This window comes from Pezoporus flaviventris, unplaced genomic scaffold (genome assembly GCF_033815535.1).
Source record: "Pezoporus flaviventris isolate CSIRO_AGI_PZ_B2104156 unplaced genomic scaffold, CSIRO_AGI_Pfla_v1 ptg000025l, whole genome shotgun sequence".
Taxonomy (NCBI): Eukaryota; Metazoa; Chordata; class Aves; order Psittaciformes; family Psittacidae; genus Pezoporus; species Pezoporus flaviventris.
Genome location: NW_026892573.1, coordinates 32,377,423 through 32,404,557, shown reverse-complemented (window position 1 = coordinate 32,404,557; position 27,135 = coordinate 32,377,423). Strand labels below are relative to the sequence as shown.

At 49.7% G+C, this 27,135-nt stretch overlaps 1 protein-coding gene and 1 long non-coding RNA gene across 3 annotated transcripts in view; one reads left to right on the top strand and one right to left on the bottom strand.

The window, feature by feature from the left end:
* PAK1 (p21 (RAC1) activated kinase 1) overlaps window positions 1-19,183 on the bottom strand; it is a 71,780-nt gene extending 52,597 nt beyond the window's left edge. The window contains exon 1 of one of the 2 annotated variants that reach the window (XM_061458078.1): window positions 19,073-19,183. The gene's annotated coding sequence lies outside the window, so the exon portion shown is untranslated. Of the gene's footprint in view, window positions 1-17,717; window positions 18,089-19,072 lie in introns of those variants that run through there. The other variant, XM_061458080.1, reaches the window with a different exon arrangement.
* On the top strand, window positions 17,765-26,229 carry LOC133271693 (uncharacterized). Its single transcript, XR_009744222.1, has 2 exons — window positions 17,765-17,894; window positions 25,882-26,229. It is a non-coding gene; the product is annotated as an uncharacterized LOC133271693 (long non-coding RNA).
* The last annotated feature ends 906 nt before the right edge of the window (window positions 26,230-27,135 follow it).

Genomic DNA, 27,135 nt, shown 5'->3' with positions numbered 1-27,135 from the left:
TGCAAATGAAAGTCTTCAGTACAACACTTCAGGCCCTGAAAGCCACACGGAGCCTTGAGTCACTCGCTGGGTCCTGATCCAGCTGATTCTAAGAATCTGTATGAGAGTCGCTTACCCCAAAATTAACCTACTGCCTTGCAAAGTGCTGCTGAGTTTAGGAGAGTGATGACTTCCAGCACCTGCTGCTAGTCTCACGGCCCAGCTTCTCCCAGACAAATGCAAAGTCTTCTAAAACTATTTACAGCAGGAATCAAGGAAAGAACTAAAAATAAGAGTGCTAAAAGTGGAACAGAACCATCCGCTGGCTCAGCAGCCCCAGCTGAAACTCTCATTTCCAAAGCAAATAGCTAAGCTGAAATCACAGTCAGTCCTAGCAGCAGACTTACATCCTCAGCCAGGCATAACAGAGACTCATAGAGTGCTTTGGGTTGGAAAGGACCTTAAGATCATCCAGTTCCAACCCCTGCCATGGAAAGTGACCCCTTCCACTAGAGCAGCTTGCTCCAAGCCCCTGTGTCCAACCTGGCCTTGAACACTGCCAGGGATGGGGCATTCACCACAGGTTACACACACTAAGTTGCACACATGCAGGACATCACCTCAAGAGAAGCTCCACACAGCAGGAAAACCTTTGTAACAGAGGTCTCCTGGCTTTAAGGACGCATTAAAGGGAAGCTGTGGCTGCTCCATCCATGGCAGTGTTCAAGGCCAGGTTGGATGCGGCTGTGAAGACCTAAAGGCGTGCAGGCACAAAGAACCCTTGCAATGGTTACAAGAGGCAGTGCAGACCTTAACTACTGAATGTATGGTCTTATTCTGGTTTATTTGCAGGGGAAGGAAGAGTTCAGGATTAAACAGGGAACCCTCCACACACAGGTCTGTCTCAGAGAAGAGCTGGACCACTTGCTTGTATGCACAGAGGTTGGAAGCAATTCAAATCTGGGGCTTTATTTCTATTCCTAAGCCAAACAGAGGTTGCTTGTCAAAAGTCAGCTGGGATGTTAAAACCTCCCTCATGTTCCATTCTGCAGCTTGAGAACATGTAACAGGCTATGCCTGCTTCCTCCCCTGACCCATATACATCAAACTATAAAAGCTGCAAGCAGCCTATACAGAAAGGTTTGCTTTTGAGGAGGTGGAACAAAGAACATGGCATTCCTTTCTGAGCGCAACAAAAACAGTGAGAACAAGGTTTCAAAGGTCACCATCATTATAGCCCCCCCGAGCTATAATGGGGTCACAATTCAAGCCTCACAGCTCATCTCTTCAAGCCCAAAGGCTTGGCTAAGTTTGCAGGTCTTTTGGGGATGTTAAAGTGTACCCAAGGGGGCTCAGCTCCAGACACAGGCTGAAGCCAAAGAAAAAAAAGTAAAACTCGAAGTACTGAAGTTTAGGAGATCTGTATGGGCAAAATCATAGAATAGTTTGGGTTGGAAAGGACCTTAAGATCATCCAGCTCCAAACGCCCTGCCATGGGTAGGGACACCTCACACTAAACCATGGCACCCAAGGCCTCATCCAGCCTGGTCTTGAACACTGCCAGGGACGGAGCATTCACAGCTTCCCTGGGCAACCCATTCCAGTGCCTCACCACATTCACAAGAAAGAATTTCCTCCTTATATCTAATCTAAACCTCCCCCATTTCAGTTTGAACCCGTTACCCCTTGTCTTATTACTACAGTCCCTGATGAAGAGTCCCTCCCCAGCATCCCTATAGGCCCCCTTCAGATACTGGAAGCTGCTCTGAGGTCTTCACACAGCTTCTCTTCTCCAGAGTCAACAGCCCCAACTTTCTCAGCCTGTCTTCATACAGGAGCTGCTCCAGCCCCTGATCATCCTCGTGGCCTCCTCTGGACTTGTTCCAACAGTTCCATGTCCTTTTTATGTTGAGGACACCAGAACTGCACACAATGCTCTAGGTGAGGTCTCACAAGAGCAGAGTAGAGGGGCAGGATCACTGAACACTGACAGGGATGGGGCAGCCAGAGCTTCATCTTCTTAAAAGATAATAAAAGCAAGGGAACAAAACACCCCTTGGATTTTACCTTCTTAACTGCACAGAAACATTTTACTCAGCTGCTCCCTGAGGTTTCATAACCCAAAGAAAACTTCAGTTCGATGGCATTTTCAAAAGCAAACCCAGAAACACACGTTCACAGCTAAATGGTTGGTTTGTGACCTACAGTGTGATTTGTTTTCATTCTCAAAGAGTCAGAGATCCACCAGGACCCAATCCCACTGGCGTTGCCACTGCATCTGACTGGATGATGAGGACTTCGTGGGCAACAGGCACTCCTGTTCCAAGGAGATGGGTGAAGAGAGCGTAGCAAAGTAATACCCTGACACTGGGCATAGTGGAAGAAGTCTGAGCCAATATCAAGCCATGGCTGAAAGGGCTTGGGAGCAGATTCATATCCCATTCAGCTCTTCATCAGGGACTGTAGTGATAGGACAAGGGGTGATGGGTTCAAACTGAAACAGGGGAAGTTCAGGCTGGAGATAAGGAAGAAATTCTTTACTGTGAGGGTGCTGAGGCACTAGAATGGGTTGCCCAGGGAAGCTGTGAATGCTCCATCCCTGGCAGTGTTCAAGGCCAGGTTGGACACAGGGGCTCAGAGCAAGCTGCTCTAGTGTGAGGTGTCCCTGCCCATGGCAGGGGGCTGGAACTGGATGATCTTAAGGTTCTTTCCAACCCAAACCATTCTCTGATTCTATCCCCACTACATGAACAACAACTGCAGGCAGAGCTGCAGCCTCCCCCCTTGTATCTGCCCAGAACCCCGAATTAGTTGCCCCAAAATAAAGCCATGAGGAGGCAATCCCTCTGCATTGGTTCACCCTCTGGATGCCAGCCAGCCTGGAGCAAGTCCCACAGGTACAGAGCACCTAAGAGAGAGCGGAATCAGGCCTCTCCTCAGTGAGGCAACCAATGACTCTTCACCAGTCCCCCAGGGCTGTTTTCACTCTCTCATGAGAACCTGGGATACAGTTATGTAAAACAGGTTCATTAAAGCGAGGTTCACATGCACACCCTGCTGAAGGCAGCATTGACAGCATCACTTCCATGCAGAAGTCAGCTATAATTAAAGCAACCAAGCACCTAAGCATGCACACAGGGGAGTGTCCCACACTCGCCAGCAACAACTGGGATAATCACTTCCTCTGGAAACCTGCAAGAGAGTTTCCCCTTCCTGGGGAAAGGACAGGTGAGGCAGACTGTCCTGCAAAGGGATCTGCCCTGCATGGGGGAGCACTGCAAAGCCCATCACCAAATTCCACCTATTGCAATGCCACAAGGACCAGTTCTTCTCCACGGCACAAGCAGGCTCTTCCGTAGAATCCCAGACTGGTTTGGGTTGGAAGGGACCTTAAGATCATCCAGTTCCAACCCCCCTGCTATGGCCAGGGACACCTCACACTAAACCATGGCACCCAAGGCTCTGTCCAACCTGGCTTGAACACCACCAGGGATGGAGCACTCACAACTTCCTTGGGCAACCCATTCCAGTGCCTCAGCACCCTCACAGTAAAGAACTTCTTCCTTATATCCAATCTAAACTTCCCCCATTTAAGTTTTAACCCGTTACCCCTTGTCCTATCACTGCAGTCCCTAATGAAGAGAGTCCCTCCCCAGCATCCCTATAGCCCTAAGAGCTCAGCTCAGTCTCCCCTCTGGCAGGTTAAAGCCATTCCCCTTGGCCTGTCCCTACAGGCCCTTGTCCAAAGCCCCTCTCCAGGTTTCTTGTAGCCCCTTTAGGCACTGGAGCTGCTTTTATCTACTTTAAAATCAAAGTCCAGGTTGTTTTATCAAAACATTCCTGGATGTGAGAGGAACATCCTCAGCATGCGATGAGATGGATGCTGCATATTCACCTATACCTGCTGACTTTATCACCTCACCCATGTTCCTCACCTCATTCCCAAAAGGAAAGAGTCCCATTTTAGCTTCATCTTGGATGGCACCCCATCTCTCTGACCCTTTTAGCTGCCTTTATGCAATGCCTCCGTGTCCTCCTGGCAGTGTGGAGACCAGAACTGCACATCACACACAAAACACAGGTGCACCCAGCATTTACACTGAAGCAATACTGTTCATCGCTTTCCTGAGGATGACGGTGGCTTTTTTGGCTGCTCCTGCAGGGATGTTTCCTTCTCCATCCTGAAAAGTTACATCATCCCCAATTTTTACTTCCTATTATTCATGCAACATTCAACCTACAAAATAACCTTGCAGGGGCTTAAGATCTTGAAAGAAGCTTTCTGAAAACCCAAATACATTCCATCCTTTCTTAGTGGCATCCCACAGAACATCACGGGCTGGGATTTTCCTGCTGGGATGGGCAGCAGGATTTTCATGTTCAGTTGCCACACTGACCCCTTCCCAACAGTTAACATTTATTTGTACATTCAGAGATCCTTATTACAGACCTTCCCATTCCTGCTCTCCTCTGCTGCTCCCAGAATCCCCTCTGGAGACCTTTTTATAGATGGGAATTACACTGGCAACTGCCCAGTCCCCTGGCACAGCGGCTGTCCATAGTGACAAATGATACAGCTTGGCCAGCAGCTCCACATTCAAGCTCCTCAGGACTATTGGTTGAACAGCATCCATCTCTGGTGACTTATTAATAGTTATATTTATTAATACCTAAATTACCTATCTGGTCTAAGTTTTCTTTTTGTATTGATCTCAAATCAGTTCCTCTGATCTATTGGTTACCAAGATTGCCCTCATGTTCCCAGCACCTTCAACAGTTGAGACTTGATGTTCTTTGCTATGGTTTTATCAAGTGTAAGTAACATTTCAATACCTTTGTTATCAAGCACTCCCCAAAATACCCTAATTGCAATGGATTATATCCTAATGTATGGGATATTTATGTCCTAATGAATATAAAAAGCAAATCCTAACATCCAGCCCAGGAAAATAAAGGTCCAGAACCACGCCATGGGCTGGGCTGCACCCCCAGAGCGTGAGCAGCAGCTCAGGGAGGGGATCCTGCCCCTCTGCTGCGCTCTGGGGAGACCCCCCCTGCAGCCCTGATCCAGCTCTGGGGCAGCAGCACAAGAGGGACGTGGAGCTGTTGGAGCGAGCCCAGAGGAGGCCATGGAGATGCTGCGAGGGCTGGAGCAGCTCTGCTCTGGAGCCAGGCTGAGAGAGCTGGGCTGGGTGAGCCTGGAGAAGAGAAGGCTCCTGAAGGGGAGACCTGAGAGCAGCTCCAGTGCCTAAAGGGGCTGCAGGAAAGCTGGAGAGAGGCTTGGGACAAGGGCCTGTAGGGCCAGGCCAAGGGGAATGGCTTTAACCTGCCTGAGGGGAGACTGAGCTGAGCTCTTAGGCAGAAGCTCTTCCCTGTGAGGGTGCTGAGGCGCTGGCACAGGGTGCCCAGAGAAGCTGTGGCTGCCCCATCCCTGGCAGTGTTCAAGGCCAGGTTGGACACAGGGGCTTGGAGCAAGCTGCTCTAGTGGAAGGGGTCCCTGCCTATGGCAGGGGTTGGAACTGGATGAGCTTTAAGGTCCCTTCAACCCAAACCAGTCTGGGATTCTATTATATTCTGTCAGGCTGTCTCCCAAATACATTTATTAAAGACAGAACTAGTTCAAGAGGAGTCAAAATCCATCTTGGACCAAGGACTTCTAGATATGGAGCATAAGCAGCTCCAGCAGGGACTGGATGAGCTTTAAGGTCCCTTCCCACTCAAACCAGTGTGATTTTCTCTCAGAAAAGCAATCCCAAGACTGCTTCACCTACCTGCTGTCCCTGCTCTCCTCCTCACACCAACCTGCTCCCTGCACAGCTGGTTCCCATCCTTTCCTTCCTCCTTTAGTTTTTAGGTACCACAAAGGGATTGATAAGATTAAACTGTGTCACTATGGCAGCCAGCTCCACTTTAACTAACACAGGGTTGAGATCCAAGCATTAACAACGCAAGTTTGGGACTGGAGCTATCGTGGCCTGAAGTGGGGTTTCAGTCTGGGTTCCTCCTGACCTGGCCCAAATGGAAAGTCACTCCTGTGCAGTGGGATGACACTGACAGACACCAGGTTAACATGAGGTCCAAACAGCTGCAGACTGAAGTGGTTCACCCTGACTGAAGCACTAAAGCAGGCACCTTCCTTGCTGCCACCCAAAGCGCTTCTGTTCCTCACCAGCACATCCCTGTGACACTCGAGTTCAATGCTCCGTTCAGATGGGGCTGTGTGAATCTACCTGCCTGCACAGGCACTTGCAGAGCAGACTCAAACAGCTTCCTTCTTCCCCACCCTCCGTTCCTTGGTGTTTACACCCTTCAGAAGCCCATAAACAGGTCTGCTCTCCTTGGTGAATAGAGCAACACAAGCACAGAGCTCTTTTATCTGCCTTCTGCATCAATCCCTCCAGCCCCGAAGTCAGTTCTGTTGCTTTCCTCCTGTTTCCGCTGGAAAGTAATAAGGATCAGAGGCAGCAAACCCCAAAATCCCCCCAGCCCTCCCCCCTCACTCCAATGAGCAGCATCAGAGCCAATTGTCAGAATTAAGAGGTTTTAAAAATACCTTTCCATCATCTTAGGTGCCAAATCCCAACAGTTTCCGAGGGCATCAAGCTCCCACGCGCTCGCTGGATTCCCACTAGAAGCCTACCCACATCTTTCGGTACGTAACCACATGAAACACTACTTTTGTTCTTGAGGTTAGGCTCTCCCAAGTGCTGCTAAGACAGTCCCTGACTGTTCCCGCTGGAACCCATGGGCTACTGAGAGAGTTATGGCCCCAGGTCAGGGAAAAACAAAGGGAAAGAAGGAAAATAAACCTCCAGCTTTGTTTGGTTCCTCCATGCCCAGCAGATCTTACTGAATACCTGCTGCACAGGTCCTGACAACATGAAAGGATCTCAGCTTGGTTTCATCTTGGCTGTGTGAATTTGGAGGCACAAATGCTGCCCAAGTCTTTCTGTACGCATTCCAGGTTGTTCAGAGATAAAGCAACGTGATGCTGTATCAGAGGGGCTTTGGACAAGGGCCTGTAGGGACAGGCCAAGGGGAATGGCTTTAACCTGCCAGAGGGGAGACTGAGATGAGCTCTTAGGCAGAAGCTCTTCCCTGGGAGGGTGCTGAGGCGCTGGCACAGGGTGCCCAGAGAAGCTGTGGCTGCCCCATCCCTGGCAGTGTTCAAGGCCAGGTTGGACACAGGGGCTTGGAGCAAGCTGCTCTAGTGGAAGGGGTCCCTGCCCGTGGCAGGGGTTGGAGATGGATGAGCTTTAAGGTCCCTTCAACCCAAACCAGTCTGGGATTCTGTAATATTGTGTCAGGCTCTGCCTCCCAAACACATTTATTAAAGACAGAACTAGTTCAAGAGGAGTCAAAATCCATCTTGGACCAAGGACTTCCAAGATACGGAGCATAAGCAGCTCCAGCAGGAGCTGACTGGGCAGATGCTAGGGGGTCACATCACTTGGGGACAGAGGAAGGTAAGAACATAATAACCAAACTAAGCACTCTATGCAGCAGGTACCACAATGCCAGACAGGTCTCTCAAGAGTAAAAAGGCACTTACTTGTGAGCTAATCCCAAGCAGCCACCAGCTGTCTTCCAGTCCTTACAGCCAGGTTCCAGTCCTACCGACAGCTCTAGGATCTTCAATACTACACTACAGCTGCATTCACTCCAATTGCTCTGTTCAGGTTTCCTCCAGGTCACCTCCCAGCCACGTGCTGAAAGGCAGAAGCACCCTTGTCTTTGCATGGCTTTGTGCCACCATAGCTCAGCTGGGTCAAGCTTCATCCCCTGATCCTCCAAAACACGCCAAGTGAGGAGCACGCTCCCAGCAGGTATAGAGAGAACCCTCCCATCCTTTCATCACACATTGAGTCTCCAAGAAAATGCAAGTTCAGAATCATACTTTTAATAGCAATTTTGCGTGGACCACATCAAAAGGAAAAGAGCTGCCAAGAGCCACATCCCTGCTTTATAGTCTTGTGATGGGAGCGGGGGGACTGGTTTGGGGAAAGAAAGCAAACCACCAGGTTCTCATCTGTTAGACGAGGAGAATGCAAAGTCAACCACAGGCTCTTTCCATCCAGATTTGTAGTGAGTTCATTAGGAATGCAGGATCAGAGCCCTCCCAGAGAGGTCAAACAGGCTTGACGTTGAAACTAGCGCAGGTTATGCTTTATAGAGAAGCCTTTCAGTGCACACCCTGTTATAACTAAAACAACGCTCACAAGAGCCCCACCACAGAAGGGAAGTGTGTGAATTCATGAGGCAGGAAGACAGCACGCTCATCCTGCTGGATCTCTGAGGATTTACCTATAGCTGCAGGATGGGCAGACGGAACAGAGCCTCACGTCTTCAAAAGCAAACCCAACCACACCGCACGTTGGATGAGATCACCTTGTTGAGGTCACTGCCGCTTCACACTGAGCCAGAAGAAGAGGGTGGGATGCAGAGAGCGCCTGAGCACAATCAGATACACAAGGCATCTTCTGTAATGCCCAGCTTAAGCCTTGATGACAGAAGCAGGTCTGATGTGAAGAGCAGAAAGCCACTTGCTGCTCAGATGAGCTTCTAATCTCCATGCCCATCACCTCCCGAACTGCACGCTTATGCATTCAATGCTGCCACATGTAAGCAGGTGATGAAATGGTTTAAAAGCAAGCAGAAGAAGCCCACACAAGCCCTGCTGGTGGCATCTGGACTAGGTCCCAGGATGAGTAAGTATTGGACCAGAAGGCAGGAAGGGCTCTTGCAGGATGTACCTAGTTTTGGAGAGGACTGGCTCTTAAAAAAAAAAGCAAAGAGCATCTAAAATAAAGCTGATGATGTGAATTCAACAGAAAGCAAACCCAAGATGCTGCAGGAGGCCAAGGAAATCAAGTTGAGATCATTTCAACGTTGGCATTTGTTTAAAGTAGCCAATGCTTTTAAAAGAAGACATTGCACACACAACGTTTTTGGTTGGACCAAGTAAATGACTAAATTCTCCTAACTGTGGCCAGCTCGTCCCTTGTGTATGTTTGTCTTTTGCAACTCGAGGACCCATTTAGAGACACAGAGACCTAATGAAAAGCTGCCTATAAGGAAGGGGTAATGAGATTTCTGATGGTTTAACATCCCCTTGCTGCCTTCTCCCACCCTGTCCCCCACATCCCCTCTTCTTTACCATGAGTATACTGGAGGCAAGTCAGGGAGGGGGGAACTGTTAACATGAGCTGGCAGGACGCTGTTTCAGCAAGCAGAACTTTGATGTGAGAGCCAGAAGTCTGACTCTGACGGTGCAGTGAGTCACTTGCTGACAAGTTGTGGAGGTATTTAGATCCTGGGTTTGAACTCCCAACAGCTGACACTGCTTTGCCTCGTCTAACCGAAAGGATGGGCCTTTATTGAACCTAGGATTCAAACACCGCCTGTGACCGTCTGCCTCCATTTACAGACAGCCTACACAGAGGGAGACACTGATTTACGCTGCTTGGGCTCTGCTTCCTGGCTTTCAGGAGCGGGCTGAAAGAATCTCTTTGCTTTTTCTTCTTGAAGAAAGTGCTGCTTTCGGCCTTCCCAGCCCTACCCTCACCTCCTCTGCACTGGGCACTGGTGAGGCTGCACCTCGAATCCTGTGTTCAGCTCTGAGCCCCTCACTACGGGAGAGGCATTGAGGGGCTGGAGCAGGGCCAGAGAAGGGCAACGGAGCTGGTGCAGGGCCTGGAGCCCAAGTGTGATGGGGAAGGGCTGAGGGACCTGGGGGGTTCAGTGTGGAGAAGGCTCAGGGGGGACCTGATCGCTGCCTACAAGTGCCTGAGAGGAGGATGGAGCCAGGAGGGGCTGGGCTCTGCTCCCAAGGAACAAGGGATGGGACAAGAGGAAACGGCCTCAAGCTGCACCAGGGCAGGTTTAGATGGAGCTGAGGAACAATTCCTGCCCCAGAGGGTGCTCAGGCATTGGAACAGGCTGCCCAGGGCAGGGCTGCAGTCACCGTCCCTGCAAGGGTTCACACCCCGTGGAGACAAGGCCTCAGTGCCATGAGGCAGTGGTGGCCTTGGCAGTGCTGGGAATGGTTGGGCTGGGTGAGCTTAAAGGGCTTTTCCAACCTCTTTGATTCCATGATACTGTGGCTCCCCAATACGGAAAGAGGGACAGGAACTGCTCTGACTCATCTGCAGCTTCAACAAGGTGAAGTGTCAGCTTAATTTGGTTCATACTCTTCAAAATCTGGTTTAGGAACATAAGGAAGGGCTTCAAGCAGACCCAGAAAAGTCCTAGTCCTGCTCATTCAGACTGTTTTAGCACTGGCCCGCTGGTGGATGAGGCTCCTGCTGCTCTCTGTGAGTCTGGTACAGCCTCTTCCATCATCCTCTCTGCGAGTCTGGTACAGCCTCTTCCATCATCCTCTCTGCTACCATAGAAGTCAAAACCATGTAGAATTTATAAGACAGACAAACGTAAGAGACAGCAATTTTTAGCAGACACCTCATTACCAAGGCATAGAAGCTGAGGCAAGAACAAGAAATATGATGAGCCAGAAATTAAAAGACAGATTCTTTTGTAAGAGATGAGCAGAAGGGTGACACAATACTTGTCACTGGTGCTGCAGTTCCCTCCCCTCCCAACTTCTCTGCTTTTCTGTAAGTGCAGATTTCACTGATTTGGGTTCATTTACTCATAAGGTTAATGTTGATGTGAAGATGCAGTCCATACCCTCACTTCCCCCCCCCAAAAAGGAGGGATTTGAGGCTCAAACCAAAGCCTCTGTGTGCTTAAATCTCCTTTTTTAAGCCTCTGAGGCACACATGGATCAAATCCTGACATTTCCCTCTGCAGAGGAGAGTGGGAGAAGCCTCTTTTACATGACACAGATTTCTGCACAGCTCTCACATCTCCACAGTCTTGGAGCTGAGCAGAAAGCATCAAACACCTTACCACACCCCCACAACACGCATGCTTTTCCCTAAAGAACCACACTGATTCCTTGGATTATCAGGAAAGTGGATGGGTTTGAGGAAGGACCACATGGCATTAGCACCACTCATTTCTAGGCTGCTCCTTTGAGTTCAGCTCCCAAAGGTTATCCAGTATTCCCAAAGCTGTTCCAGTTGTTCCCAAGTGGGACTGAAGATGAGTGCAATGGCAGGGCAAAGCAGAGGTGTGAACTATAAGCCTGTGGTTAATGTTTGGTGGTGAAACAGAAGAGGGGGATGGTCTGGTCATTATGGCAAGAGAATTCAAACTTATATGGAAAAATGAGTTGGGAGTGACCACATCCAGGAGATGAGCAGCAAAAGGGAGGATTCCCATTAGATATAAGGAAGAAATTCTTTACATTGAGGGTGCTGAGGCGCTGGCACAGGGTGCCCAGAGAAGCTGTGGCTGCCCCATCCCTGGCAGTGTTCAAGGCCAGGTTGGACACAGGGGCTTGGAGCAAGCTGCTCTAGTGGAAGGGGTCCCTACCCATGGCAGGGGTTGGAGCTGGAGGAGCTTTAAGGTCCCTTCCAACCCAAACCAGTCTGGCATTCTATGATCTTCATTTTATATCTTTATCTTCCTCCAGCCTCTCTCTTGCATGGCCACTGAGTATTCCTGGAGCAACATCTCATTTCAGCACAAGTGCCATGAGTCAAGCAGATCAAAGCCTCTCAAGCAAATCCTGTATTAGAGACATTATTTAACAAATTATAATACTTAACAAAGCAGAGAAATTCCTATTGGAAATTCAGCTCTAAATCATTTAAGGTTCCACAAGGCAATTAGATCTACAGCCTGAAAATCCCATTTCTGTATTACAAAGGCCATAGAGATATTTCTGAAGCAGGAAAAACGTGAAGCTTTTCCTTTCCATGAACCAATGCTCCCTTTCACAAACTTATTCCTTGACCCCTGAGCTTGAACCAAAGGGTTTGCTCTCGATGTGCTTTGTTCTGAAACAGGTTTTGTCTGATCTACTAAGAACCAGCCAGAAAGAGGGTGCTGAGGCACTGGCACAGGGTGCCCAGAGAAGCTGTGGCTGCCCCATCCCTGGCAGTGTTCAAGGCCAGGTTGGACACAGGGGCTTGGAGCAAGCTGCTCTAGTGGAAGGGGTCCCTGCCTGTGGCAGGGGTTGGAACTGGGTGAGCTTTAAGGTTCTTTCCAACCCAAACCATTCTATGATTCTATGTGAGCATCTGCCTTTCCATTTTTGACCCCAACCACAGTCCAGTTATACACTAATTGCGATGACACTCAATCAAAGCAGCTTGTAAGCACATTATACTATGACTGCGTCTTCCAGGCTGTTAAAACCGATGTTGTACTGCATCAAACACTTGGGCTCCACTAAGAGTTAACATACTCTGTGGTTTGTAACAGAAAATGACATTCAAATTTGTCTGGAACGAGCTATTCCTGAAAGGATAAGGACAGATAAATGGTTCTATTTCCAGCAGAAGTGCAAAATGTAATGGGAGTTTTCTAATTGAGTGTCTTATTAATTTTAATGAGCTAATCAATATTGCATTTCAAATCCTGATGTGGCCCTTGGTTAACTCCTTTCTGTGCTGGGCACTCGCTGGTCTCTGCAGCTGCCACCTGATTGTTAAATGTACCTTGTATTATGAAGGGACACCAGAGTTGAGGCTCAGGTGAGCAGCTGAATGAACTAGAAAAACAAAGGACACATCAGGAGCCTGGCCTCATTTGGGTTTTATCCCCTCTATCACAGAATCACAGAAAGGTTTGCGTTGGAAAGGACCTTAAAATCATCCAGTTTCAACCCCCTGCCATGGGTAGGGACACCTCACACTAAACCATGGCACCCAAGGCTCTGTCCATCCTGGCCTTGAACACTGACAGGGATGGAGCATTCACAACTTCCCTGGGCAACCCATTCCAGTGCCTCACCACCCTGACAGTAAAGAACTTCTTCCTTATATCCAATCTAAACTTACCCTCTTTCAGTTTTAACCCGTTACCCCTTGTCCTATCACTACAGTCGCTAATGAAGAGTCCCTCCACAGCATCCTAGTAGCCCCCCTTCAGACACTGGAAGCTGCTCTGAGGTCTCCACGCAGCTTCTCTTCTCCAGGCTGAACAGCTCCAACTTTCTCAGCCTGGCTCCATACACACTGGGTTATAGAGCTCAGGAATAAGCTCAAACACACACTGCACCTTACACAGGTGCTAGCACAGGGCCTGGAGCTGAAATACACCCAGCTTCAATATAGATGGGATTGGAAAAGGGGCGGTTGGAATATTCCTCCCTTCTGCTGCTGAAGGAAATCAGCTTTCCCTTCATCCCAAACAAGCCTGTACTCTGGAAGCACATGAATTCTACGTTCAGCTGTGACTTCCAGCCTCTCCAAAGCATGACTGAGATAAGACATTCTTGGAACACCTACTAAAGGCAAAGGAGAGATGCAACCTGGCACAAGGCCTTTAAGTTGAATTCATTGCTGAAACTGCAAGATGTTCACTCACAGAGATTAAACCCAAGTTCCACAAAAGGAATCGCTTCTCTTGCTATGGAGGAGTTTGGGTTAAGTGGCCAAGCCAAAACCATTTTAAGATCAGCAGAGAACGTGCAACTGGGAATACGTAGATGCACAAAATAATCTCCATTGGAAAAGCTTTATGCTAAAGGAGTGATATGGTATTTCACATTACACTAAGGTTCTATATGTGAATGAGGAGAAAACCCACATGAAACAAGCCATCAGTTCAAAGTGAACTATTTCTCACTCCAGCTTTAACCTGCCTTTAACCTGCCAAAGGGGAGACTGAGCTGAGCTCTTAGGCAGAAGCTCTTCCCTGGGAGGGTGCTGAGGCGCTGGCACAGGGTGCCCAGAGAAGCTGTGGCTGCCCCATCCCTGGCAGTGTTCAAGGCCAGGTTGGACACAGGAGCTTGGAGCAAGCTGCAAGGTGTCCCTGCCCGTGGCAGGGGATTGGAACTGGATGAGCTTTAAGGTCCCTTCCAACCCAAACCAGTCTGGGGTTCTATGTACAGCAGTTATTTTCCTCCCCATTCTCCATTTAGATTACAGGTATGGACTGACGATGGAAAAAGAAGAGGGGAAATAAGGCACAAAACAAGATTTGGGCCCCACTTGCATGCACCACTCGACATCCCTGTGGTCCCACAGTTACCCAGGTGAAGGAAGTGTTTCAGCAGGGCATCCTGCACTTCCAGGCAGCCACAGGGTATCACACACGTTGGTAATTGGGATCACAAAGGGCCACTGCAGGAGAAATGGTTTCATTGCACGAAGTACATTTGGTTGCTATTTCTGCAGCCTTCTGAGCTGGCCTGGCTCTTCCAAATTAGGGTCTTTCTGCTATACCATTAACTTGTTTTTTCTCCTCCTTTTTCTAAGCCTAAGGTGATAAAAGGATGCCCGATTTGCCACCACATTACTTGACCAATTCTAGAGAGGAAGTAGGGAACACAATGACTTTAAAGCAGTTAAATCAGCTTAAGAGTGAAATAAACCACCTATACAGCAGGTCCAAAGAGCACAGCCTGCAAGAAGGAAAGAAATCATGGCAGGAAAGTTACTGTTTAACCTGCGTCTCAGACTAGATGCGAGAGATAGAGAAAGGCCATCGTCAAATATACATCTGGAATCAGGAACTTTTGGATTACCAGTTTAAGCAGATACTCCAGAGCCCAAACAATTCACCAGGGGTGTATTAGTGCATAAAGCAGAACAGAAAACTTCCACTTTTTCTTCAAATTCCCCTGGAAATGCACTTAATCAGATCACTCTCGAGTTTCCTCTTCCCTCAACCCCAACAGACAAGTGCTAAAATGAAGGGAACTGGTACAAGCTGTGCAACTAAAGAGGCTGCAGGAAAGCTGGAGAGGGGCTTGGGACAAGGGCCTGTAGGGACAGACCAAGGGGAATGGCTTTAACCTGCCCGAGGGGAGACTGAGATGAGCTCTTAGGCAGAAGCTCTTCCCTGGGAGGGTGCTGAGGCGCTGGCACAGGGTGCCCAGAGAAGCTGTGGCTGCCCCATCCCTGGCAGTGTTCAAGGCCAGGTTGGACACAGGGGCTTGGAGCAAGCTGCTCTAGTGGAAGATGTGCCTGCCTGTGGCAGGGGTTGGGACTGGATGAGCTTTAAGGTCCCTTCCAACCGAAACCATGGGATTCCATGATTTGGTTGCAATGCTGCCTGCCTGCATCCCTACAGCAAGGAGTAAGCGAAGCTCCTCTCAGATACCTGCTGCCACAGAGGAGCACACTGCATGGGAGACAGAGGAAATCAGGGTGGCTACAAAGAGGAATCAGCATTTTTAGAGTGCAACTTTCTGACCTATATTAAAACGCCTACTGAAAGGCTCCACGTACCACATCCTGAAAGGGCCTTTAACTCTCTCCTGATCATACTGAGAGCTTGGGGAGACCCGTTCAGCTCTGAGCATCCCCGTTTGCATCATGTGAACCCCCTCAAGGGCTCTGAACCTGCGACAATCACCCCACCACCAGTGCTGCACAGGAGAGAGCATGGGAGGACCCAAACACCCCTGCCTAAAGCTCCAAGGATGTGCCTCAGGAGGGACAGGAGTAAAGTCTTCCTCTCCTGCACAAAGGAGCAGTCATTGAGTGTTATCCCTCACAGCCACATGAGCCACGCACACTGCTCCCAAAGTCAGGAATTTCAAGCCTAAACTTGAGTACATCCTGGTTAGCATGAGCAGCATCAGATGTTTTTAAGCTATTCATTCCTGAAGAGCATCACATGCCTTATGCTCAGACGGGAAGAACTGATCACAGCGACTTATGTGCCGCATGAGTGAGCAGCTGCTGACAGTCCAAGTTCTGCTGCCACCGAAGGGAAAGGACCAGCCATTCCCATCTCTGGGAACAGGGGTGCAAAGAGGGTCCTCCCAGGTGGGAGCTGTGCAAGTGCTTAACAAGAGCCACACACTACACAAACTAATTTCTCTGTAAGAGCAACCCCTCAGCATCAAGCAGAGCACTCCCACATCCTCCCAACTCTGACACAGACCAAGACATCAGGTCAAGAATGAGTTCAGCTCCTTGACAGGCATAGAAAAAGGCTCCTTCAATACCTTAAAGGGGCTGCAGGAAAGCTGGAGAGGGGCTTTGGACAAGGGCCTCTAGGGACAGGCCAAGGGGAATGGCTTGAACCTGCCAGAGGGGAGACTGAGATGAGCTCTTGGGCAGAAGCTCTTCCCTGTGAGGGTGCTGAGGCGCTGGCACAGGGTGCCCAGAGAAGCTGTGGCTGCCCCATCTGTGGCAGTGTTCAAGGCCAGGTTGGACACAGGGGCTTGGAGCAAGCTGCTCTAGTGGAAGGTGTCCCTGCCCGTGGCAGGGGTTGGGACTGGGTGAGCTTTAAGGTCCCTTCCAACCCAAACCACTCTGGGATTTTATGATGATTCTTTCACCCAATACAATTCTGACACACAATATTCTTTCACCTTCCCACAGAGGAAAACACCAACAAAAGATATTCTTGTACCTGTCAAAGGGCTAACAATTGACTTAAAAAGTGTGACTTTTGGTTTTAGTCGCCTGGTTTCAGTCCGTTTCTTGCACCTCCTCACAACGAGTGGCCGCATCCTTCACAAAGCCTGTTTGCTTCTGTTGTCTGCTGCAGACAGGATGAGCTGTAAAACCAGAGCCCTTTCAGGGTGGAGCTCTGGGGCATTTCTGTATTTTGCTGCTGAGAAAAGCCCATTGCAGCTCTCGGTGGTTGCGCAGACGCCGGCGAATAGAAGGGAACTGGAGCTGAACCAGTGACTTCTGAAATGACAGAACTTCCCACATGGAGGAAGTGGCACAGGTGCACGAAAGGGAAAAGAAGGGAAGAAGCAGCACTGCAGCTCACTCATTCAGAAAGCAAGACAGAACCAAAACCCTACTTAGTGAAGTAGGTGGATTTCATGCACTGGTGGTCAAAGCTGAGGAAAAAGGTCTGCATGGACCTGGAAAAGGCTACACAGGAATCAGCAGTAATCAAACAGTTCTTTGGCTTCTTGGGCAAGAAGAGGGTTTAATCCAGGGGGAGCAATGCAGAGACACAAAAAACAAGCAAAGCATTTCCACCTGTGCAAGTTCCACTGGACCTGTCACATGTTTCCTCCAATATCCCCATGCTGCATGGAAAAGCATGGATAAAAGCTTACATTTCATAGAATGGTTTGTATTGGAAGGGACCTTAAAGCTCCTCCAGTCCCAACCCCTGCCACAGGCAGGGACACCTTCCACTAGAGCAGCTTGCTCCAAGCCCCTGTGTCCAACCTGGCCTTGAACACTGCCACGGATGGGGCAGCCACAGCTTCTCTGGGCACCCTGTGCCAGCACCTCAGCACCCCCCCAGGGAAGAGCTTGTGCCTAAGAGCTCAGCTCAGTCTCCCCTCAGGCAGTTAAAGCCATTCCCTCCCCTTTCTTTTCTGAGCAACCTCCAGAGCACACAATATTCCCTACAACCAGTCAAGGCATTCCCGCTGTCACGCTACAAGAACGCTTTCCTCTTCAATTTTATTTTCAGCTTTCATTTCCAAGTCAATGAACAGCAGTTATATCACCTCATTGAAAGCAGCTGGGCCCTCCCCACAGGGCTCAAAACGGCTGAATACCCACCCAGCTTATCCAGCCTCAAACTCCAGCTTTGTTCTCCAGTACAGCCAAGAACAAATTCCATCCCGTGGCACAAGACAGGGGCAATCCATGGTTAAACACATGCAGTATTCAGACCCGTTTAGATTCTCACTGTACCTTCTGTTCTCTGCGCAGAGCTTCACTCTGCTGACTTACCCACAGAAAATAGGCAGGGAAAAGCAATTTCTATGCATTTGGCAGACACACACACCCCCAAAGAGGAGGTTTTCCAGCCTTATCCTAATAAGTGAGTGCATTAACACACGGAGAGGTGTTGGAGCACCAGGCAGGAAGATGCTCCTGTGTAATGTGTGCAACACCAGGAAACTCCAGGTAAGAAGGGGGAGGCGGTTCAGGGAGAGGCATCCATGAGGCACTGTACAAAGAGTAAGTGCAAGCAAAGAGAACAAACCCTCTTCCGTCTGTGCCTGGCACAGCCATTTCATCCAGTGCAATACCTGCTTTCACTTTGTAAAGCCTGGCTCACTGAGCTTTTACAGCTGTTCTTAAACACACATATATATTTATATACCATATTTAATCAGCCCACAAAGCACATGGCTTACAGCACGTAAAAAGTCCCAGCAATGAGCCCGGTTTTGACATCTATTTATAAATCCTGCTCCTGAAGAACTCCTGGAGTTAATGTCGGACTGAGGATCGAGTAGTGCTCAGCAGGAGCCGATGCACCACGACGCACACACACACACGGATGGAGCCGGCTCTCCTGAATGCGAAGCCCTCTGGATAACAAAAGGAGCAGGGACAGGGATTGGAGGCACGGGGGAGCTGTGGAGAGGGGCATTTCCATGCAGGGTGGAGGAGAGAAGCGCTGCTGCCCCGCAGAGCTCGTTCTGGGGGTGCTGCCTCTCCCTCGGGCTCCCACTGAGGAGCACCCAGAGGTGCCACCATCTGACGGTGGCCATTCAATGCTACCCTCGGCTGAAGCCCCTGCTTTCGGGGCTGGGCTAGAGAGCTCCTGAGCTCGCTCCCAATCTGAATTATCCCACGATCCCAAGTTCAGCTTTCCTTTTAAGTACTTTCTTAGCCAAAAGCCACGGCTTCATCCACACACACGGGCGAGGGGGGTTAAAAACCATCCCATCCCTTCGCACCAGCAACACAAAGCCCCGGGGCTGCATCACCCCATCGCCCAGCAAGGGTCCAGCTCCTTAACTCTTTGTGTCTGCCCACAGCACCCGCTCCTCCAGCCGAAGGCAGCGCGGGGTGCGCAGCACAAACTACGGGCTAAGCCCCGATTCTCACCCCAACCTTTAGCTCTGGGACCCCAGAACCGCGGCTAAAGATAACCCTTTGTTAAATGAATGAGCAGGAGGGGGGAGGCAGGAGGGAGCCAGGCTCAGAAACCCCCTCCGATAAGAAAAGGAGGAGAAAAAAAAAGGATGAAGAGAAGCAGCAAAACCCCAGCAGCTCAACCCCTGCGCAAACTTCCCGGCTCCACAACAACAAGCGACGAGGAAATGCCCTTTCCCCGGCCCGGCGGGACTCACCTTCCGCCCGCCGCAAGGTGCTGCCCGGCTCCCCAGCACCGCCTTCCTTCTCCTTCCCTTTCCCTTCCCTTCCCTCCCCTCCGCTCCCCGCCTTGCCGCAGCCATTGGCTCCAGGCGGCCGCCAAGGTGGGCACCGGGGCGCGGTGGGGCGGGACCGGGGAAGGGGGAGCATCGGACGGTGAAGCGGGGGGGGGGGGTTGGTATCGGATGCGGATACGGGATGGAAAGTTTTAAGGGCTTGTGGTACCTTCTCGGGGCAGCAGATCCGCGGTTCGGCGCTTGTCTCGCCGCTGTGGTGCCCCGGGGAGCCCGCACCTTGGTGGAGTGAAGGAAGGAAGGAGGAAGGGAAGGAGGAAGGGAAGGCAAAGCGCTTGTGGCTCACGCCATCACGGGAGGCACAAGGCGGGGAGCGGATCACCGGTGATCACACCCTTGGCGTGCAGCGCTGCAGTGACTCTATGCTGTTGGCCCTATGGCGCTGTGCTATCGCAGAGCCGGGTCCGGTGAGGGCTGGGTGATCCCCAAAAGGCAGGAACTAAGCCGGGCCCTGCCCTGCTGCCGAGCTGCACAGGCTGAGGGGTTGCGCTGTGTGGAGTGCAGGGATGCGGATCCAAAGCTTGCTGGGAACTTGTCAGCCTGCTCGCAGGAGTTCGGGCTCAGTGCTTGTGCTCTGCTGAGAGAAAGAGAGGAGGGATTTGATTGAATTCGAATGGGAAGAAGCGCTTCCCATGTGAGGGAAGGTGGCCCTGCCCGTGGCAGGGGGGTGGAACTGGATGAGCTTTAAGGTCCCTTCAACATAAAAAGGACATGGAGCTGTTGGAACAAGTCCAGAGGAGGCCATGAGGATGATCAGGGGCTGGAGCAGCTCCTGTATGGAGACAGGATGCAAAAGTTGGGGCTCTTCAGCCTGGAAAAGAGAAGCTGCGTGGAGACCTCTGAGCAGCTTCCAGTGTCTGAAGGGGGGCTACAGGGATGCTGGGGAGGGACTCTTCATTAGGGACTGTAGGAATAGGACAAGGGGTAACGGGTTCAAACTGAAACAGGGGAAGTTTAGATTGGATATAAGGAAGAAGTTCTTTCCTGTTAGGGTGCTGAGGCACTGGAATGGGTTGCCCAGGGAGGTTGTGAATGCTCCATCCCTGTCGGTGTTCAAGGCCAGGTTAGACAGAGCCTTGGGTGAGATTAGTGTGAGGTGTCCCTGCCCATGGCAGGAGGTTGGAACTGGATGATCTTAAGGTCCTTTCCAACGCAAACCATTCTGTGATTCTATGATTCTAACCCAAACCATTTCATGACTCTATGATCGTACAGCTGCACCACTGACAAGAACAGAGCATGAGGTTGTGGGCATGGAACATGCTGTCTACAAGTAAAACATTAGGTAGACAGAGACAAAAGAGACACAAATAACACAGGTCACCACCCCCGAGCTGCCTTTTAGACCCAGTGTATAGCCCATGGAGGACAGATTAGGGCAGCGCTGCCACAGTCCTGCCCTTCCCCCTTGTCCCAACATTTATCAGTTCCTGTGATAAGTTTGTTTGGGAGCTGAACCAGCAGAAAAAGGAACAGGGCAAAAATAAACCGATGGAGGAAGTGAGAATGTGAGTGTGGGACTGCGATGAGTGTGAGCAGGCTGCAGTGGGGCTGATCCCAGCCAGTGGAACCCGGTGGGGAATTGCCCTCTGGGAATTACTTCCCTCTGTTGGGTGTATTTAACTGGATTTAAAACCACATAGACAGATTACCTGAGCTCCCTGGAGTGTGGCCTGTCTGTTGTCTGTCATCTGGTGGCAACAGGAAGATGCTCATGCCAGTATAAGGGAGTGGATCAGCCACTTCACTTTGAAGATGGCCACAATTTAGCCTTTTCAGAAACATGGATGCATCCTGATAATACAAAAAATGAACTCTTGAAGCCAGGGGAGGGATTGGTCCAAAATACTCATAAACATGCCTTGTTCGATAAGATATTTTACCAAACCCATTCATTCAACCACATGGATAACAGATGGGTGAGGTAATTGCAGTGGTTGACCAAAGGCCTGATCCATACACAGTGGGTGCATTGATCCACCAGCCCTGCTACAGCTGCACTTGTACGCTCAGCATGAGCAGCAGCTCAGGGAGGGGATCCTGCCCCTCTGCTGCGCTCTGGGGAGACCCCCCCTGCAGCCCTGATCCAGCTCTGGGGCAGCAGCACAAGAGGGACGTGGAGCTGTTGGAGCGAGGCCAGAGGAGGCCATGGAGATGCTGCGAGGGCTGGAGCAGCTCTGCTCTGGAGCCAGGCTGAGAGAGCTGGGCTGGGTGAGCCTGGAGAAGAGAAGGCTCCTGAAGGGGAGACCTGAGAGCAGCTCCAGTGCCTAAAGGGGCTGCAGGAAAGCTGGAGAGGGGCTTGGGACAAGGGCCTATAGGGACAGGCCAAGGGGAATGGCTTTAACCTGCCAGAACAGGGGAGACTGAGATGAGCTCTTAGGCAGAAGCTCTTCCCTGTGAGGGTGCTGAGGCGCTGGCACAGGGTGCCCAGAGAAGCTGTGGCTGCCCCATCCCTGGCAGTGTTCAAGGCCAGGCTGGACACAGGGGCTTGGAGCAAGCTGCTCTAGTGGAAGATGTGCCTGCCTGTGGCAGGGGGTTGAGACTGGATGAGCTTTAAGGTCCCTTCCAACCCAAACTGTGCATTGATTCTATGTATAAAGCAGCACGAAATAACCAGGACTTTAGTTATAACTGCTTTTAAAGCTGCTTGAAGTTGAGGAAAGACTGTGTACACACAGATTAACTCAGTTCAGAAATTGTTTCAATTAAAGCTTACTGCCAAGGGATCTCACCAGAATATTCAGAACTGCATTATGTTTTATTATCCTACTCTGTAGTAACTTGGAGCCACAAAGAGATCTCCTGAAGGAATATCCTGGGAATACAATTCTTACCATTTTCTGAAACTACCCAAATTTTAAGACTCTTTTGTCTGAAATATTGCTGGATATTTCAGAGGGTGTTCCCAAACAAAAGGAGGAAAAGGCATTAGGGATGTCCATGAACATCATCAGAAAGGGATAGAGAGCTACGACTGCAAACCAGTCTGGTATTTGAGAGAGGAATGAGTGAGATATAGAATCACAGACTGGTTTGGACTGGAAGGGACCTTAAAGACCGTCTAGTTCCAAGCCCCTGCCATGGGCCTTGTACTCAGGATAAGTCAGGTGACCCTTTTCCAGTATGGGTTGAAAAGAGGATTTCTTACTCCTCCAAAGGATCTCTTGTGTCCTGTGGGAAGAAGCCTGGCACCAGGCCCCAGCCTCAAAGACCAACTCTGTTGCACAATCAGTTTTACATTGATCATGTCAGAACCACAGTTTCCTCCCCATCAGACATCCAGCACAAGGAGCAGTCCAGATTCCTTCTCTGTCAGCAGTACCCCTATCAATAGTTCTTACTCTCCTGTGCATCTCTGCTCCTGAGCTACTCCCTGCACTGCACAAGCACAGCTATTTGTGCAGGAGGGATCCAGGGACTGGTCCACATAAGATTTGTCCTGGGTGTTTCTTCAGCCAGCTCAAATTCCCACCTGTCTTGGCTGACACAATGCAGAGGGAACACAGAAAAGTGAACTTCAGAGAGTGAAATCACAGCAGGTAAATCTCAGCTGAGGGACATAACTTGTTATGACATACCAGCTTAGTCACCTGCAATCATCCATCCTCTCCTTTCATCTGCTCCAGCAATTACAGACAAATTGGCCTCAGCCTACAAGGAAGAAACCAGAGTTCATGAATGACTTGAACTTTAATTGGCTCCAAGTCTTCAGTAGTCAGGCAAGGAGTGGAAAAAGAGGAACAGAGGAAAGGATCCCTATAGTCATGCAATACACAATTCCAAGGTTCCTCAGCCAGAGATCTCCCTGTGAAGATGAGGAAGCAGCAAGCACCAGCAAGCAAAGCTGACGGTGATGGTGGGTCAGCGTTTTACTGCCTGGAGGTTTCTCACCCAGTAAATCAGCAGTCAGTCCAGCAAACTAATGTTGTTTGTGTGGTGTGAAGCCATGGAGAAGACAATGATTCATCGCTGCCCTACATATGGCAGAAGCTTGTACAGCTCTGCAAAGTATTCCTAAACCATTCCCACATCAGAACTGTGTCCTTTTCATTCTGCTTTGTCCAGAGAAAACAAGAGACTCAAGGAGCAGGGAGAGCGTTTCTGGACACAGATCTGGGATGCACATGAGTACGTGTTTTCTCCAAGCAACCACACAAAAGCAGGTCAGCCACAATCTTTCATTTCCTAAGTAAGATTGAGAGTGTTCTAGTGCCAGGAAAGCAAAATAACTAAAGGGCCAGAACACCTGAGTGCTGGAGAGCAGCATCTGGTTCCTATCGTACATATCCTGATGTTAGATGGTGTGTGAGACCCATCACAAAAGAAGCTAGAAAAGAGCAGCAAAATGCCTGCAAGCTGCACATTGCATCTGCTGTGTATTTAACATGGATGTGCACTGCCTACCATAGTGGAGAGAGCTTTGGACAAGGGCCTCTAGGGACAGGCCAAGAGGAATGGCTTTAAACTGCCAGAGGGGAGACTGAGCTGAGCTCTTAGGCACAAGCTCTTCCCTGTGAGGGTGCTGAGGCGCTGGCACAGGGTGCCCAGAGAAGCTGTGACTGCCCCATCCCTGGCAGTGTTCAAGGCCAGGTTGGACACAGGGGCTTGGAGCAAGCTGCTCTAGTGGAAGGGGTCCCTGCCCGTGGCAGGGGTTGGAACTGCGTGAGCTTTAAGGTCCCTTCCAAACCATTCTATGATCTCTCTGCCCAGAATGAGTTCAAATACAGGGGTAAGAACCTGTATTTAGCAAAGCTGGGTCTGGATTTGTTTGATTTCAGCACTGTGTGAAGTTGAAAATCCAGCATATGAATTACCATTTCTAAGGATTTGCCTCTATCCAATTGTTTCATTCTAGATAAATGGTTAGAGCATCATACTGGGCACATTCCCTGTTGCTTCTTGGTCCTGCATTTCTGGATCAAAGGCTCAAAGTAGACTTGGTATCTGCCTGGTTCATGTATAACAGTAATTACAACCTGGTACATGTTTTTGATGCTTCAAACCCAAATCATTCAGCTTCTCCTTAAGGGTTACGTTCGTGTTGGTTAAGTTACCCTACAGTTGATTGGGAACTCAGAGCAATCTTCATGCCATTCCAACTTTAAAACATCTCTTATTGCTTCACTGAAGCCCTGGAATCTGGCAGAGCCTCTGGTGGTGAATTCACTTCTACATTCCAGGTCTCCTTTAGCCAGGAAATTGCAGAGAGACAGCTAGGAGCACTGAGAGCTTTGGGGAGCAGTGAGTACTAGGGAAGCCACAAGTGACTGTTTGATTCTGGAAGCCTTGTGTATCTCTGGAAGTCCTAAAATACAGATGGGTAATGGCTTAACAGCAAGGTCAGTCTTCGATTCATCGGTTAACAGCTGAACCTAAGCACATATAGCCCAGTTTTGAGGCATGCTGCTAATTCGAGCTTAAGAAGATGAATCCTCCACTGTAATTCCCTATGGAGCTGTACTGGATCCTGGGTTTGACTCAGATTTTGGATGTTTTCTCACTGATCTGAAGAGTTTTGGTTCTTGAAAAGATACAACCAGCACAGGTAACCTCAGCTAAAAGACATATTCAAATGCCATAAGCTTCTTTTGGGGGGGGGCTATGGAGCATAAGCTTCAAACCCATTGGGTCAGCCACTGGAGCTATGTGAATTCACACCAGGGTCTGACCACTTGCATTTTAATCCTCCATTGTGCGAGAGGAGTGCCATGATGGCAAGGTCTGCTTTCAGGTAGTAAACCCAGTACTGATGTGCTCCAAAAGCAGGCATGAAAATAGAGTCACAGTTTCCTCTTTTAATGTGCTAGCTATACTTTCCTGTATCAGAACTCCCCCTCTGTCTGCAGTCCAGAAAGCCCCTATCCATCCCTGCCCCTATTCCTCCCTTTCTTGAAACATGTAGTCCCACTTCCTTCCATTTCCCCTTCCCTCCATCCCCCCAACCTTACTTCATTTTTCCCTTCATTTCCCAAAGTCCTTTCCCAATCCTACCAGCTAAGACAAGGGTACACATACAGTCTAGATGCTTCTTTAGTGATCAGTGTTCAGCCTTGACTGGAACTCATGGCAGCAACTCTGCTTTGTAAAACACAGGCAGTGTTTCATGGCAGTGCTGCAGACAAAGGAGGCAGCCAGGGAGAGCTGGAGGGGCACCACTGAGAGATGAAGGGGGGGGAAAGGGGAGGTGGTAAATGGTGCTTATTCACTTGGGCCTTTGAAGCATGAAGGAACTTGCTGACAGTGCAGGAAGTGTGGAGAACAGCATGGTAAAGGCAGACAAACATCTCGAGCACATGAGAACATGTCTCCAGACTGCAAAATACCTGCAGAAATCAAAGCACACAAGTGATGGTTGCTGCTTCCAGGCTGGCACCAGGCTGGCTGCTGGTATAAGGAAGTGGTCCTGGTCTGTGGTGTTGTATGGCAGGGTCTTCTTGGAGCCGTTTGGGTCACTCTCCTGGCCTCAGGTGGCAACAGGGTCTCTGGGCTGCCCCAGAACTGTGGTTTTAATCTCTCTTCAATACACAGAACTCAGAAAAACACTGATTTGATGTTAGCCAAAATGTCCATTTGCTGCCCAGAACAGTGCTCCCACCAGAGCACTCTGTGACAGGTTTTCTTTCCAAGATCCAGCTTGCAGAGGTGATGGGTTTATATCACACAGATGATATAAATCAGAATCACTTGTCTTTTCCTTCTCTCTATTTTACTAGAGACCTACGATGAGAGAAATCCTTGTCTGGGGGCAAGTGGAAGAACAGGGCAGAAACGGATTTACATGTAACTTGAACTCAATAACTGCTGAAACAGTAAGAAATCCAGAACACCACTTCTGAAAGTGAAATGAATCCAGATTGTCCCAAACTGTGTCATTCTTAACGCGTCCCTTTACCTACGAGTGGGAAGAGAGAAAAGAAAGCTGTAAGATCAAGGCAACAAGGGAGCTGAGCCTGAAAGTGGGGTAAAGCAGACTGCAGTAAACTTCCCTCTCATCAGGGAGTGCCCAAGTTTAATGGGCTCCCTTATAAAGGAACTAATCATAAAAAGAATGCAAAAATCAATTAGCTTTTCCTCTCTTCATTGATTTTTAAAGTATGGCTCTGGAGGGCTTTCACTTCCAGTATCAGGGTTAAGAGAAACCAACTAGGCAATGCAAGAGTCTGAATGAGACATCAGACAGGGACTGCTAATCCAGGGCTATTACTCAGAGCCTAACAAAAGCAGCTCCTTTCCCTGCATAGAAAGCCTTGGCTGCACTGGAGGACACTGAAACAGAGGAGGGTGAACCCAAAAGGGATTGTAAGAGAGTACAACAAAGTTAGATTCTTCTGCTGGTTTTGCTGAGCGGATTCAAACAGAATGAGTCTGAGGAGCTGATCCTGTTCTGACTGAAAGCAGGGGGAGATTTGTGACAGGTTTCAACGGGAACAAAACCAGCCCTTCAGTCCCAGCACCTCTGCCAGATTCTGTTTCACACCCTGCCAGAATGTCAGAGCCTGAATCACTTCAGCAGCTTGAGCCATTTAAAACTGGGCCGAACAAAACCCTGGAGAATGAACTGCAGGGAGAAATCTTCCCTGCTCTTTCCCTTATCACTGCTCTTCTGCCTCACTGGGTTACATGAATAGCAACCCAGAACTGCAGAGCACTGACAGACACGGGCTCTCCGGGTGTTCCAAGCTGTGAAAATAGGAAACCACCACCCTTCACTCCTGCCTGCTTGTGTTGTGTCCAAGGTGGAGTAAGTGGATTATAACACAAATACTATAGAGCAGCTGAAAAACCTATACTGAATTTGGGATAGTTCATGCAGCTTCAAATATCGATACAGTTAAAGCCTCTTAAAGTGCAAAGGAAAGGTTTTCAGCAACATAAGATGCCCGGAGAAGCTGTGGCTGCCCCATCCCTGGCAGTGTTCAAGGCCAGGTTGGACACAGGGGCTTGGAGCAAGCTGCTCTAGTGGAAGG